General features: G+C 37.5%; 1 protein-coding gene and 1 pseudogene across 2 annotated transcripts in view; both read right to left on the bottom strand.

The window, feature by feature from the left end:
* The window catches only part of KCTD16 (potassium channel tetramerization domain containing 16), a 337,714-nt gene that overhangs the window by 43,713 nt on the left and 278,631 nt on the right, over positions 1 to 15,370 (bottom strand). The gene's annotated exons all lie outside the window — the stretch shown is intronic.
* On the bottom strand, positions 2,143 to 14,997 carry LOC115896473 (annotated as a pseudogene).

Below are 15,370 nucleotides of genomic sequence, written 5' to 3'. Positions count from 1 at the left end.
TGTTGAAAGAAATTAAAAATATTATTATTTTTTAAATGTTGAAATGTTCATGAATGGATGACAACACTTTTAAAATGATAATATTCTGCAAGTCAATCTACAGATTCAGTGCAGTCTCCAACAAAAATCCCAGATTTTTTTTTCTTTTGCAGAAATTGACAAGATGATCTTAACATTTATATAGAAATGGAAGAGATACAAAATTGCTAAAAGAAATACAAAAAAACAAATTTGGAGAACTCATACAACCTGATTTCAAAATTTACTACAAAGTTACTACTATAATCAAGACAATGTGGTACTACATAAGGATAGACATATAAATAAATAAAATATGACTGATAATTCAGAAGTAAAACCTTGTTATCTATAGTCACTGATTCTTAGTAAGAGTACCAAGATAACTCAATAAGAAAAGAATAGTATTTTCGACAGATTGTGCTGGAACTAGATATCCACACGCATAAGAATGAAGTTGGATTCTGACCTCATATCATAAACAAAAAGTAACTTAAAATAAATCACAGACCTAAATGTAAGAGCTAAAAATAACAACTCTTAGAAGAAAACAAAAGTCAATCCTTTTGCCCTTGGGTTAGCCAATGGTTTCTTAGATATGGCACTAAAAGCACAAGCAACAGAATAAGAAAATAGATACACTGCATCAAAATTAGCAACTTTGTGCTGCAAATGATATCACTGAGAAAATGAAAAAGAAAACCCATGGAACTTGAGAGAAAATATTCACATATCATACATCTGATAAGGGATTTATATCCAGAATATATAAATAACTCACAATTCTATAAAAAACATAAATAACACAATTAAAAATGAACAGAGGATCTGAATAGATCCAAAGATCTACAGATAGTCAATAAACACGTCAAAAAATACTCAACATTATTCATCATTAGAGAAATGCAAATCAAAACCACAGTGAGATTTTTTTGTTTCAGTATTGCCCAGGCTGGTCTTGAAATCCTGGCCTCGAGGAATCCTCCTGCCTTGCCCTCGCAAAGTGCTGGAATTACCGGTGTGAGCTGCCGAACCATGCCACAGTGAAATATTACTTCACACCTACTAGAATGGCTAGGCTATCAAAAAGTCATGTAATAATAAATACTAATGAGGATGTGAAGAAATTGGAACTCTTAGGCACTGGAGGTGAAATGTAAAGTGGTGCTGGCAATTTGGAAAACAGTTTTTCAGCTCATCAAAAAGTTAAACATAGAGTTACCATATGACACAGCAATTCCACTTCTATTTTCTGCGGAAAATACAGAGGACAATGGCACATAGTGAATTGTACCATGCATTTGCAATTAGCCACATCCAAACTGTGAGAAACTCCATAGTTCAAACAGCCTGTGTTTTCAACAGATACATTTTAAGAGAAAATGATGAGGGATAAGTATAAAACTGTCAAGGAAATGTTTAGTATAAAAGTTGGTGTGCTGGACAAAGGGATTGTGTTTGAAACGTGGTACACAGAAGGGGTTTCCAGAATGTCTAACTGAGTTCTGTTTTCTGACCTGGTCATGGTTAGGTTACAAGATGTTTGCCTTAGAATAATTCATTAAGTAATGCATTTTGCTTTGTGACATTTTCTGTGTCTGTTGGTGGGCTTTTTAAAATACGTTTTCGTTTTTATTTTGTTTTTTGTTTTTTTAGATTATGAAAACTTTCTATTTAATCAAGGCTTTTAACATGAACAGATTTCTTGAATAATATGGAAAGTTTCCAATATATTGAAACATAAATCCATAAGTCACCATGCATACAACACCCGGCAGGAAAAAACAAAAACAGCAAGTTTACATGATCCCCGTAATAGCCATGATCTTAATCTCAGATGCTTCCTCCATCTACCAAGTGTGTTCTGGATACAGAACACAACGTGGTTTCTGGGGTCACACTCAGCTGTGTCTGTGGTCCACAGATCACTCATCTGTCTGGATTGTGGTGGTGGCGGCTCTACTCAAGAAGCAAAACAGTTACCAGCACATTCAAAAAGTGTGTTGAACATCTTTTAAATATCAAAGTGAGAAACTAGAAGGCAACATAATAATGTTTTCAGAAAGACGTTAGGAAGCAAGGACAGCTGTGTAAAGCTCGAGGCTGGAAAGTGGCTCGCCGACTTCATTTATTTGACTTCTTGGGTAGTGGGCACTGGAATAGTAAGATGTGAGATTCTGGTTCATGGATCATATAATGGACTCATCCCTGACTCTGCTGAATGCCAGGATTCAGACATCAAGTGGGTTTTAGGGACCGGCTTGGCTATGTCCTTGGGCAACACGGCATGCCAATACTCAATCCCCTCATCATTGTATTTCTTCAAATAGTAAATTTATTTGTGCGATGTGATCACTGCTTCTGCAAGCTTTCAGCCCCACACCACCAACATCCAAGCAACTCCCAGCAGCACCAAATATTTTTAAATGAATTAAATAATTACTCTGGAAGTAATGTGGAGAAGAGATTTTGAATTTCAGCAAGATAAGATTAGAACCAGAAAAAAAAAAAAAATGAAATTAGAACCAGAAAGGAACATGTGCAAGACACAAAGGAAGTTAGGAATATATATGAAACTGCCTAAGAGGCAAATTAATAGAATTTGGTGACTAACCGAATGAGTTGAGTGAGAAAGAGGTAGAAGATGGTGACTTACAGGATTTTTGGCTGAGATCAACATGAGTTGAAAAACACAGGATAAGTACATCCTTTCTCTCACCCCTGACAACCTTTGACTATTGATTTTCCCTGTCCAGTAGTCATTCTTCCTTGTTCTGGTAATAGAAAACATACTTTCCTTAGCAACCCACTCTCAGTCCATAGTCTTCAAGTGGCTGTCTCCACCTGTGCTCTAAGGATAGCTGGAGAGGCCAGTGACTCAGCCTATGTTTTCAACAGATACAGAGCATCCTGCACCCACCACAGTGATTGATGCAGGTATTGAACATGACCCAAGCTAGGTTTGTTGGAACTGAGTGGATGAGCCCATCTCCTCTCAAAGCTCTAGGTTTATCACTGTGGCTACTATGAAATAGGAACTTGTCTAGGAGTGATACCCACACAGCAGAAAACAGAGCAGAGACAGATGCACAGAGTCCACACATATGCTCATACAGAGTGTTAATGACATTGATATAGTTTCTGGATTCAGGCAAGCCTGAAGACAGTCTATTCCTGTGCTTTTCAGCTATGTGAGTCATTATATTCCAATTTTTCCTTTAAAAGCAGATTGAATAAGATTTCTGTCAATTAAAAATGAAAATATCTTGACTAATGCAGGATCAAGGAACATTGTACTGTTTCCAGACTTACTCACATACATAGTCTAGTGCTGGCTAATAGAAATATAATGTGAGCCACACATCTAATTTTAAGTTTTCTAGTAGCTACATTAAAAAAGTAAAAATAAGTGCATAAAATTATTTTTACTAATATATTTTATTTAACCTAATATACATAAAATCATTTCACACATAATCAATATTTTAAACAATTATTACTTTACATCTCTTTTGTAATGTAAAGTACATTTCTAAGTCTTTGAAATCTACTGAACAGTTTAAACTTGAACCATCTCAATTTAGAATAGCTGCATTTCAAGTGTCCAGTAGCCATATGCGGCTATTGTAATGAGCAGCAAAGATCTAAGCCATTCCCTACCTTTTCCCAGCAAAGTCTGCCTTCTCTTGAGTCCTACTGATAGTATCCCAGAATTGACAAGTACGTTAAAAGTCGTGTGGTCCACCTTCTCATTTTATAGGTAAATAAAATAATAATGATCTATCCTAATGAAAGTAAGTTAGTTTCAGAGCTGGAATTCATATAAAAAAATAGGAAAAACAATGGCTAGATATTGAATAGTTACTACCTATAAATGTTGATATTGGTTTGTTTGTTAGGTTCTGTGTTTGTTTTGTGTTTGGCTATTCAGTATTAACTCCTTCCTATCTGGGGAAATTAATAATATTAAGAGATAATATCTAGTGAGTATATATCAGATACTATTTTGAGAACTTGACAAATATTGACTCATTCAATCCTCAGAGTGACCCTAATAAGGTAAGTATCTTAATCCTCATTTATCTGTGAAGAACAAATGAATTAAGACATGGGACTGGGATTTGAACCTGGGGCTTTTGGATCCTGAATCCACACTATTAACCCATCCATTACTCTTGCTCTGTGGTCTTGCTGAAGGCAGTAACATGTTTCCCACTGTAGAGGCCAAATGAGACATTTACTCCTTCTCCCTGTTCTCTGGTAGCTTGGATACTTAACTCAGGCTTGGTGAGTTGATTACTCCCAGAAATTCACACCTGAGGGAGACGCTGCAAATACAAAAGATATATGAGAATTTATTCATCATGGAGGACAGCAGACGGGACACCTGAGTCAGATAATACCTGTGGCCTAGCCTCTTGAGGACCTGAATTCCTGCCTGTCTTCCAAAACTGAATCTACAGTTTCCTGGTTTTCTGTGAAGTCCTGATGTCCTTTCAATAACGTTCTTTTTGCTTAAAACTTCCAGAGTCCATTTTCATTATCAACAGCCAAGAATGCTGATTGATACCAGTAGTACATATTATTATAGTCATTTTACACAAAAAGAAACTTAATCCTTAAAAAGTGAAACACTTTTGCTTTGGCTGGGCGTGGTAGCTCACACCTATAATCCCAGCACTGTGGGAGGCTGAGGTGGGAGGATCACTAGGTCAGGAGTTCAAGACTAACCTGACCAACATGGTGAAACCCTGTCTCTACTAAAAATACAAAAATTAGCTGGGCATGGTGGCGTGCTCCTGTAATCCCAGCTACTCAGGGGTCTGAGGCAGAAGAATTGCTTGAACCCGGGAGGTGGAGGTTGCAGTGAGCCAAGATAGCGCCATTGCACCCCAGCCTGGGTGACAAGAGTGAGACTCTGCCTCAAAAAAAAAAAAAGTTAAACACTTTTCCCAATATATTTTCTAGGAAGTAGTTGGCAAAACTGGAATGTGGACACAGGCCTAGTAGGTAGTCTCCGACTACCTGCTATTCTGGACTAGAATCTAGGTCTCCTGACCCCAGAATCTTTTTTCTTTCCATGATGCCAATCCTCCAAGCCATGAACAATAGCCTTACAAAATGAGGTCAAAGGGTTAAAACGAAGTGAATAGTGTTTTACATGGTCCCTAAAAATTAAATCCTAAGGAGAACATGCTTAACACTGTTACAGAGCCATGAAAGAGGTATTTAGGGCACCAGATCATACTAATCATAACAAGTAGTTAGAAGTCAATCCCATCTGCCACTATGCCAGGTCTGCCTGCTCGAAAGTGTAAACATTTATTAAGTCCCACAGGATTTAGCTTTAGCCCAACAGAGAGGAAGAAAAGAATTGAGACTTGGACAGCTTCCACCTTGTAGTCACATCTGCACAACAGGTCACCTAGTTAAAACTAAAGTGGTTCCCACAGGGAGCTAGAAAGAGTGGCTCTATAAATATGCTCCTACAAGTACAGCTGTTCTTTGCCCCTTTGGTGTGTGGATGGCTGAAAGCAGTGTACCAGAAAATGCTGGAGAGATGGACTCTAGGCCAGTAAAATAGCAGAGAAATGCTGAAGTACTGAATGTAGAACAGAGAAGACAACATAACAGTTACAGAATTCTTGGAGAATGGCATCAGAATAAAACTACACACACACACAGGCACACAGACACACAGTAAAGCACACACACACAGTGAAGGAGCACACACAAAAACAACCACCACCACAAAACAAAATCACCTCTGCCAAGGATGGCAAAAGCACAAACAGAAGGAAATTATCTGATGCTATTAGAAGCAGTATAAATAACCCCAACTTCTTTGAAAGACAATTGGTAATATTTATCAACATTTTAAATATATGGGTCCTTTGTCCTAGCAATCCCATTTCCAGTAACATAGAATAGTATATGTGAAAGAATATTTGTTGCAGAATTTTGTTTGTAATATCTAATAATGGCAATAAAGACAATATTCCTTAAAAGGAGACTGATACTTATAGTATCAGTTGTACTATACTTATACTGATACTTACAGTATGTTCACATTTTGAAATATAAAACATACTTTAAGAGAATGAGGTAGTTCTATATTCAAAACTGTGAAGTGATATTCATGATAAACTGGTGTGGGGAAAACCGAGTGGCTGAATAATATAGTAGATAGATTAAACCAACAGATACACAGTGATCTGGAAAGACATTGCTATCAGAAGCTTATTTAGATCTCACAGCAAATCTATGGGTGATACTACTGCTATCTTTGATTTATAGATAAACAAATGAAGCAATTTAAAGAAAGGTAAAACACCTTAGCTAAAGTCATAACTATTCAATAAAATGGAGTGGGTAAGGGGATTATCAGGGCTTTTAAAATATAATCCACTTTGTTTTATATTTTTCTTGAATGAACTGTAACTTTTTATGAAGCTAAAAAGGATCACAAAAACTTTTTAAAGACACCAATAAAAACCATGGGCCCATGGGTTATTTACATTGCCCTCTGGCCACTTCCCCTTCAAAACTTCACAGCACATCTTCTAGCTCCCTTCCTCATATGCCTCCCTCTTCCACTTTGAAGCGACATGAAGAACTCAGCTCCTCTTACTTCCACAGAGAGATATTTCCACCATCTAGCAGCCTTCATCATTAGGAAATAAGCATTCATATTAAGACGAGTGGTTCCTTGGCTCCGTTGTCTCCCACAATGTCACAGTTGTATTTGTGCTACAGGAAAGAAAAGTGTTTCAGATGACCTATTCAGTGATAATAACCACCTCTATGATCCAGCTGTATTATGACATATTTTAGATACTAATTAGGCCAATATTCTAATCACTTAACATCACTTAACCAGAATGAAGGAGTAGGCTTTGGATGATTGTTTTAAAACATCATTAGGTTTGTCCAGTTACAATCAATTCCTTTGTATCATACCAAAAGTGTATATAATGTATAACATTACATGAAAACTGATTGAAAAACATGGTAAGTATTAATAAATGAGATGAAGTACAGAACCAATGGAGCCTAATTTTCCCTCCCTCTGGCCTTTTAAAATGATTGCTGGAATCTACATGGGCAGTAGTATCCCATGAATTACACACCCCTCCCTTATTCAGGATCCTCATACTGAATATTATGATGTCTATGAATATTATTATGTCCCTCTGTGAAATATAATTAATTTAGCTATTAATTCAGCAACTAAAAGCATGTGACTACCTCTAATATCTAGTAAAGATAAATCATTTCCTAGCTTGGGAGTAGACTTCCAATTCTAAAATAAGAGACAAAAACCACCCAGAAAGGTAAAGTTTCCTACATGGTCTGCTCAGTCTTTAAGGTTAATTATGTCCAAACAGTAAACATTTAACAACCCTAGAGATAAGCTGACTGTAACAGGTGAGTAATCTCCCAGCTCAGACTGGCTCAGTGGATTGTTTTGTTTCATTGAAGAAAGCAATTAGCTTTCAGTGTGCTGGGAAGTGGGAAACAATTTCACAGATTAGTAGAGCTGAGGGCTCTGTCTGCTGGTGAAGTTGGTGTGTGGCAAGAACCACTTCTCAAGATCTTTCTGGGCCAGCACAGTCAGTGACTGATAATATAATACACAGGGGCAGCTGCCTCACAGAATGAATTATCGGAAAACCCTGACGGCAGTGACTATAACAATTAACAAAATGATGTATACCACAACGTTGTTTTTCACAAGCAAAAGAGTATGATGTAGTATTTAGAGCAGAAAAACAAGGCTTTAAGGACTTCAAACATCATCATTATTGTGGACACATTAACTCTATCAGCTATGTAAGAAGGAACAAGAAGATATAGGTAAAGCTGAAGTAGGAGGACCTTATCACAGTCTACTTGGGAAGCCAGTGAAGGTGAATGTGACATCACCTGCTGGTTTTCTATTTATGTTTAAACTTCAAATAGATGATAATGCCAGAGGTCAAAAACAAGTGGTTGAGAAACTTCATTTGGCCTGCATACATGTTTTGTTTGGTAAGCATTTTGCCTAAATTTTTAAAAATTAGTCATTTTTTAAAAATCAGATGTTATACAAAAATCTAGAATTACAATTTTTCTTGAAAAAATCAGAAAATCCAGTGCTTCTGAACTGCCATGGATTCATGTAGCAGTTATCTTAAGGGGAGTAACGGCTGGGCCTCTAAGTCCCATTCACTACAGTCTGTGCCACTCCATATTGCCTCATGACACCAGGGATGACCATCAGTTGCAGTTTATCACTGCACTAGACCAGTTATTTTCTAATAACAGAGAAAGAATTCTCTGTTCTCAAGTCCCTATCCAAAGCTAGAAAACAGAAGTGTGGCCAAAAAAGCCAAGTAATTTATTTATATATATTTTTACTCCTGACCTACACTTACTAGTCTGGCTTCTGTAGGTATTTCAGTTTGTGATGCCTACTGTGACAGGTAAGAAGATAGAAGAGTAGGCTGTCAAAGTCCCACAGACTTAGGTACAGAGTCGGTTCTGCCACTTCATATTGTTTGGTATTGAATAAATCATTTAATCTCTCCACTAATCTGTTATCCCATGAGTAAAATGAAAATAATTATGGCAATGATGTCTACCTCCTATGTCAACTGTGAAGATTAAATATATGTGTATTAAAAATTAAAAATGTTTATTAAAAGATTAAAAATATGTGTGTGTCTATGCATACATATACACATATATAGGTAGCTGGTACATAAAACAAACATAAAAAGCTGTAATAAAAAATAATGTCTAGGGCAATTCAAGAAAATTTGGGATCCACAGAAGAAATAATAAAATTACATTAGCAGAGGAAACCAATTTGCTTGGGTAAACTGAATAGTTTTATCAGTCCTCTGTTTTCCCCTGATATATACACACACACACATTTAGTGTTGTTATATTTTTGTCTTTGCCACTGGAATACGAATCTGATCCAACATAAGCCATTCTGTCGTGCCCAGGTGTACCACTGCCATGTTATGGTCACTGATATATAAAGAGTTTTTCAAAGATATCATTTCAACAAGTCCTGATAACATATGTGTGCTCGAAAAAGTTTATTAAAAATTTTACAGTCCTTTGACAAAATTCAACAGCCCTTCATGCTAAAAACTCTCAATACATTAGGTATTGATGGGATGTATCTCAAAATAATAAAAGCTATTTATGACAAATCCACAGCCAATAGCATACTGAATGGGCAAAAACTGGAAGCATTCCCTTTGAAAACTGGCACAAGACAGGGATGCCCTCTCCCACCTCTCCTATTCAACACAGTGTTGGAAGTTCTGGCCAGGGCAATCAGGCAGGAGAAAGAAAGGGTATTTGATTAGGAAAAGAGGAAGTCAAATTGTCCTGTTTGCAGATGACAAGATTGTATGTTTAGAAAACCCCATTGTCTCAGCCCAAAATCTCCTTAAGCTGATAAGCAACTTCAGCAAAGTCTCAGGATACAAAATCAATGTGCAAAAATCACAAGCATTCTTATACACCAATAACAGACAAACAGCCAAATCATGAGTGAACTCCCATTCACAACTGCTTCAAACAGAATAAAATACCTAGGAATCCAACTTACAAGGGATGTGAAGGGCATCTTCAAGGAGAACTACAAACCACTGCTCAATGAAATAGAAGAGGACAGTGACAAATGGAAGAACATTCCATGCTCATGGATAGGAAGAATCAATAATGTGAAAATGGCCATACTGCCCAAGGTAATTTATAGATTCAATACCATCCCATCAAGCTACCAATGACTTTCTTCACAGAATTGGAAAAAACTACTTTAAACTTCATATGGAACCAAAAAAGAGCCCGCATTGCCAAGACAATCCTAAGACAAAAGAACAAAGCTGGAGACATCACGCTACCTGACTTCAAACTATACTACAAGGCTACAGTAACCAAAACAGCATGGTACTGGTACCAAAACAGAGATACAGACCAATGGAACAGAACAGAGCCCTCAGAAATAATACCACACATCTACAACCATCTGATCTTTGACAAACCTGACAAAAACAAGAAATGGGGAAAGGATTCCCTATTTAATAAATGGTGCTGGGAAAACTGGCTAGCCATATGTTGAAAGCTAAAACTGGATCCCTTCCTTACACCTTATGCAAAAATTAACTCAAGATGGATTAAAGACTTAAATGTTAGACCTAAAACCATAAAAACCCTAGAAGAAAACCTAGGCAATACCATTCAAGACATAGGCAAGGGCAAGGACTTCACGTCTAAAACACCAAAAGCAACAGCAACAAAAGCCAAAATTGACAAACGGGATCTGATTAAACTAAAGAGCTTCTGCACAGCAAAAGAAACTACCATCAGAGTGAACAGGCAACCTACAGAATGGGAGAAAATTTTTGCAATCTACTCATCTGACAAAGGGTTAATATCCAGAATCTACAAAGAACTCAGACAAACAAGAAAGAAAACAAACAACCCCATCAAAAAGTGGGCAAAGGATATGAACAGACACTTCTCAAAAGAAGACATTTATGCAGCCAACAGACACATGAAAAAATGCTCATCATCACTGGCCATCAGAGAAATGCAAATCAAAACCACAATGAGACACCATCTCACACCAGTCAGAATGGTTATCATTAAGAAGTCAGGAAACAACAGGTGCTGGAGAGGATGTGGAGAAATAGGAACACTTTTACACTGTTGGTGGGACTGTAAACTAGTTCAACTATTGTGGAAGACAGTGTGGTGATTCCTCAAGGGTCTAGAACTAGAAATACCATTTGACCCAGCCATCCCATTACTGGTTATATACCCAAAGGATTATAAATCATGCTGCTATAAAGACACATGCACACCTATGTTTATTGCGGCACTATTCACAATATCAAAGACTTGGAACCAACTCAAATGTCCATCAGTGACAGACTGGATTAAGAAAATGTGGCACATATACACCATGGAATACTATGCAGCCATAAAAAGAATGAGTTCATGTCCTTTAGGGACATGGATGAAGCTGTAAACCATCATTCTCAGCAAACTATCGCAAGGACAAAAAACCAAACACCGCATGTTCTCACTCATAGGTGGGAATTGAACAATGAGAACACTAGGACACAGGAAGGGGAATATCACACACTGGGGCCTGTCGTGGGGTGGGGGTAGCGGGGAGGGATAGCATTAGGAGATATACCTAATGTAAATGACAAGTTAATGGGTGCAGCACAGCAACATGGCACATGTATACATATGTAACAAACCTGCACATTGTGCACATGTACCCTAGAACCTAAAGTATAATTTAAAAAAATAATAATAATAATAAAATAAAAAATAAAATAAAACTGACTATGATGGTGGCTGCACAGTTATGTGAATATGCTAAAAGTCATTGAATTTCTTTTGGTATACACATTTTATGTATATTCTATGACATGTGAATTATGTCTCAATAAAACTATTTTTAGGTTCTGAAAAAAAATAAATAAAAATGTTACAAAAGACAGTTTCCAGTTCTACTGGCTACTAGCTAGATGACATTGAGAAATTTACTTCTCTGAATCTGTTTCTTCATCTGTAAAATGGGCATAATAATTGTTTCTTAAAGGGTTGTAGTCAGGCTTACTTGGCACAACGTCTGCAAGCACTTATTAATGTTCCTAGCACATAAAAGGAGCTAAACACTGGTAATCCCATTTACCTTCCTTCTAGTGATTAATTTGAAGAGTATCCTACTCAGCTGAAAAAGGAAAAAAGATAATAATGGTTTCTTTCTTTCTTTCTTTTTTTTTTTGAGACGGAGTCTCTCTCTGTCCCCCTGGCTGGAGTGCAGTGGCGCGATCTCGGCTCACTGCAAGCTCCGCCTCCCGGGTTCACGCCATTCTCCTGCCTCAGCCTCCCGAGTAGCTGGGACTACAGGCGCCTGCCACCGCGCCCGGCTAATTTTTTTGTATTTTTGGTAGAGACGGGGTTTCACCGTGTTAGCCAGGATGGTCTCGATCTCCTGACCTTGTGATCCGCCCGCCTTGACCTCCCAAAGTGCTGGGATTACAAGTATGAGCCACCGCGCCCGGCCTGGTTTCATTTTTAAATGAAAATCAGAGTAAGTAAAACCCCAATGAAATGGCATGAAGAGGACCTAAATGTACATATTGCCAAACAGCATCTGTTTGCAAGGTGCATTAGAATAGTGGAAAAAGAAGAAAGTACCACATCATCTACTTCATTTTTATTGAATTATAGAGTATGCATAGCTCTTTTCATTGTATTAGAAAATGAGTGCTTAAAATGATTTACATATTGAAAAAACATCATAGAGGAAATTTAGTTGTGATTCCTAAGACACACGGTTTGGTGTTAACATTTTCCATTATTTTTTATATTATGGTATGCAATAGTCTTCAAAATGTTTATAAGCCCAGGCAATTTTTCCATGATTCACTAATGTACAAATAATTCAAGTTATTGAGTGCATGTATTTTCTATTTTGTACATAGTATTGTGTTGGAATAAAAACAAGTAAAATACAATCTTTGTCTCCCACTGCCAACCCTCTAGTGCAATATTTCTTAAACTATGCTGCTGGAACCACCTGCATCAGAATCACTAGAAGAAGTCTTTAATAATGCAGAGTTCTTGGCTCCTCTCACAGACTCAGGGATCAAAAATTTTGTGATGTGGACCTGGCAATCTGCATTTAAACACACTCCAGGCAATTTGTATGCACTCTAAGATTTAAGGGCCACTCATCTATTAAGATCAACTGAGTTAAAGAGCTAAACTTGATTCCATTAGAAAGCTATGCACTGGTGAATTATTTAACTACATACTAGAATATGAAAAGCATTACAGCTGTCATGACTTTAAGTCAGTCATTCAAGTACCTCATTGCATTTGTGAAGAAGCTAAAGCAAGTCTCTTCATCTTGGTCAAGTTACTATTTAACACAATTATTATCATACTGTAGTAAAACATACAATCAGTTATTTAAAAAAGAAAAACAATTCCTGATTTTCTTTTACTGAATGGGCCAAACATGTTAAATGGATATGCAGGTAGGCTATTACCTGCTAGTTAGTTTTGACAGAGGCAACTTCATTTAAATATGCAATGAGTTTTTTTTCCTAATTTCTCAATTTATAATTGGCCGTATTTTAGCACCCTAATAAAGTACCATTGCATTTAATCTCAAGGTTCCTTAATTTGGAATTGATGATCATGGAGAGCTTTCTTGGGGCTACACGTTTGGTCTTCAGGAGGACTGTGGGACCCCTGAAACCGTATGCAAAATATGGAATATTTATGTTATTTAGTATAAGGGTCTGTGGCTATTATTAGATTCTCAAGGAGGCCTATGCCTTAAAAATAGTTGCACAGCACTATAAAATGAAAGACTAGGACAGCACTGTGCAGAAAACTCATTCCAGGGATGTTGCCAGTGAAAACTGAGAGACATTCTGTTTGGTTGGAGAGATGGGAGGCTGGATCAGTATCCTCACACTCTTTCCCAGGGGGATAAAAAAATGGCTCATCTGTCACATGGAAAAATCCTGGAAAACCAATTCCCACTAAAGCACTAAGACAGATGATGGCTTAACATATTACCTGTCTCATTGCTTGAAGTCTTTCCCACTGAATCCAGATACAACCCTTCTCACTGCTAACTGATCAGAATTGGCACATGTGGCAAAACAATTTGCCATTCCTAATTTAACTCAATCTCTCTCATTTTAGCAATGAGGAATTTGAGGTCCAGAGAGGTGAATTGACTTGCCTGAGGCCACATAGCAAGTTGGTGTCAGAGCCTGGCCCAGAGGCCAACACTTTTGACTCCTACTAAAATGCATCTGCCACAGGCAAAGTCACAAGCACAGAGAACTCATCTTCCCTCACACCACCTGAACTTTACTCACTCCTTTCCTTATCATTCTATCCTCCTGTTCTCTGCCATCTTGATTTGACAGCAATTCCCTTTTCAAATTTCTCATATTTTTTATTTTTAAAAAATAATGGATTTTGTCTGCATAATATAAAACAAAACTCATTAGTTAGTGGAAGATAAGTATGCTTGCCAAGTTAAAAGGGAAAATGAGGTCTCTGACGTCGATTTGCTTGGTTAAGAAAAAAAATGACCACACAAGGGCTTACACAGGTACAATGCCCCTGAAGATATCATATAGATTCAGCTAGCTTGCACATTCATATTGTACCACCTGTTCTTTTCCCATGACTATAATTCCAGTCATCTTGTAGGCTCAGACATTTGTTATCCTATAAAAGGCTAGGCCTATCTGCTCTCTGCTCAGCCCATTTTCTTCTTTTTCCTTTTCTATTTCTCCTCCTTTCCTTCTTTTCAATTTTTTTTCACCTTTTACTTTGGTCTTTAGATATAAAGGTATTTATGAACATGTCTGAGTTCCCTGACAGGATGTAAGTTCCTTGAGGGTACTGTATATCCCTGTCTGCCTTGTTCACCTTTGTATTCCTTATTTTAGTTCAGTTGTTGCTCAGGGAGAGTTCACCCAGTATCACTCCTCACTCATAATACCAACTTTTCTAGTAATAGTTTCTTTTCTTGAGGAATAGCTTCTTTCTGACTCTAAAGATTTGGCCCTCATGGTAATGGTCAATCATGGTAGTGCATCCCTAGCCAAGAATGGGTGTATGACTCAGACCTTGGCAATCATAGCCTACCATTTCCCTGTGCTGCATGATTGGTTAAAGGGAGGTATGTGATCCAACCTGGTCCAGAGTTCTTCCCAAGATACATTAAATTGAGGTCTCAGAGAAAATTCTACATCTTGGGTCACTCAAATAAAATGGTGTTAGTTCAGTACCTGAACTACCTGAGGTCATGTTCTCTGCTGCTCAGGGAAGTACTTCCTGTAGCTAGAGAAAACTAATGCAACTTACAGAGGAAAAAGCAGCCATAGGGAACTCAACTGCCTTGTTTATTCTGCAAGTCATGCCGGTATCCACCCAATCTTTTGCTTAAGCTTGCCTAAGATGGATTTTTGACACTTCCAACTGAAAAATACTGACAAATACATTCATAATGCTTTGTCCCAAATCAGTGCTTGATGAAGATTTACTGAGGGACTTTTCTTCAAAATCTATCTATTCCACTTTTCTCATCTCCGTTTCCTTAGATTTCACCTTCCTGCCTGCCCAACCCCTGTCTTCTTTATTGCTTTCTCCTTTGGGAGTAGCTCTTTTTACTGCCACCTGCTGCAGATATGTTCATGCAAGGTATCAGCAGGTAGGAAGCAGCAGAATACACAATCCTGAAAAGACAGTTTAGGAAAGTAAGAAATACTATTCTTGTCAACTGATGTTAAAA

The sequence above is a fragment of the Rhinopithecus roxellana genome, chromosome 3 (genome assembly GCF_007565055.1).
Source record: "Rhinopithecus roxellana isolate Shanxi Qingling chromosome 3, ASM756505v1, whole genome shotgun sequence".
Classification (NCBI taxonomy): Eukaryota; Metazoa; Chordata; class Mammalia; order Primates; family Cercopithecidae; genus Rhinopithecus; species Rhinopithecus roxellana.
The sequence above is the reverse complement of the archived record's forward strand: the minus strand, read 5'-3'. Positions and strand labels throughout refer to the sequence as shown.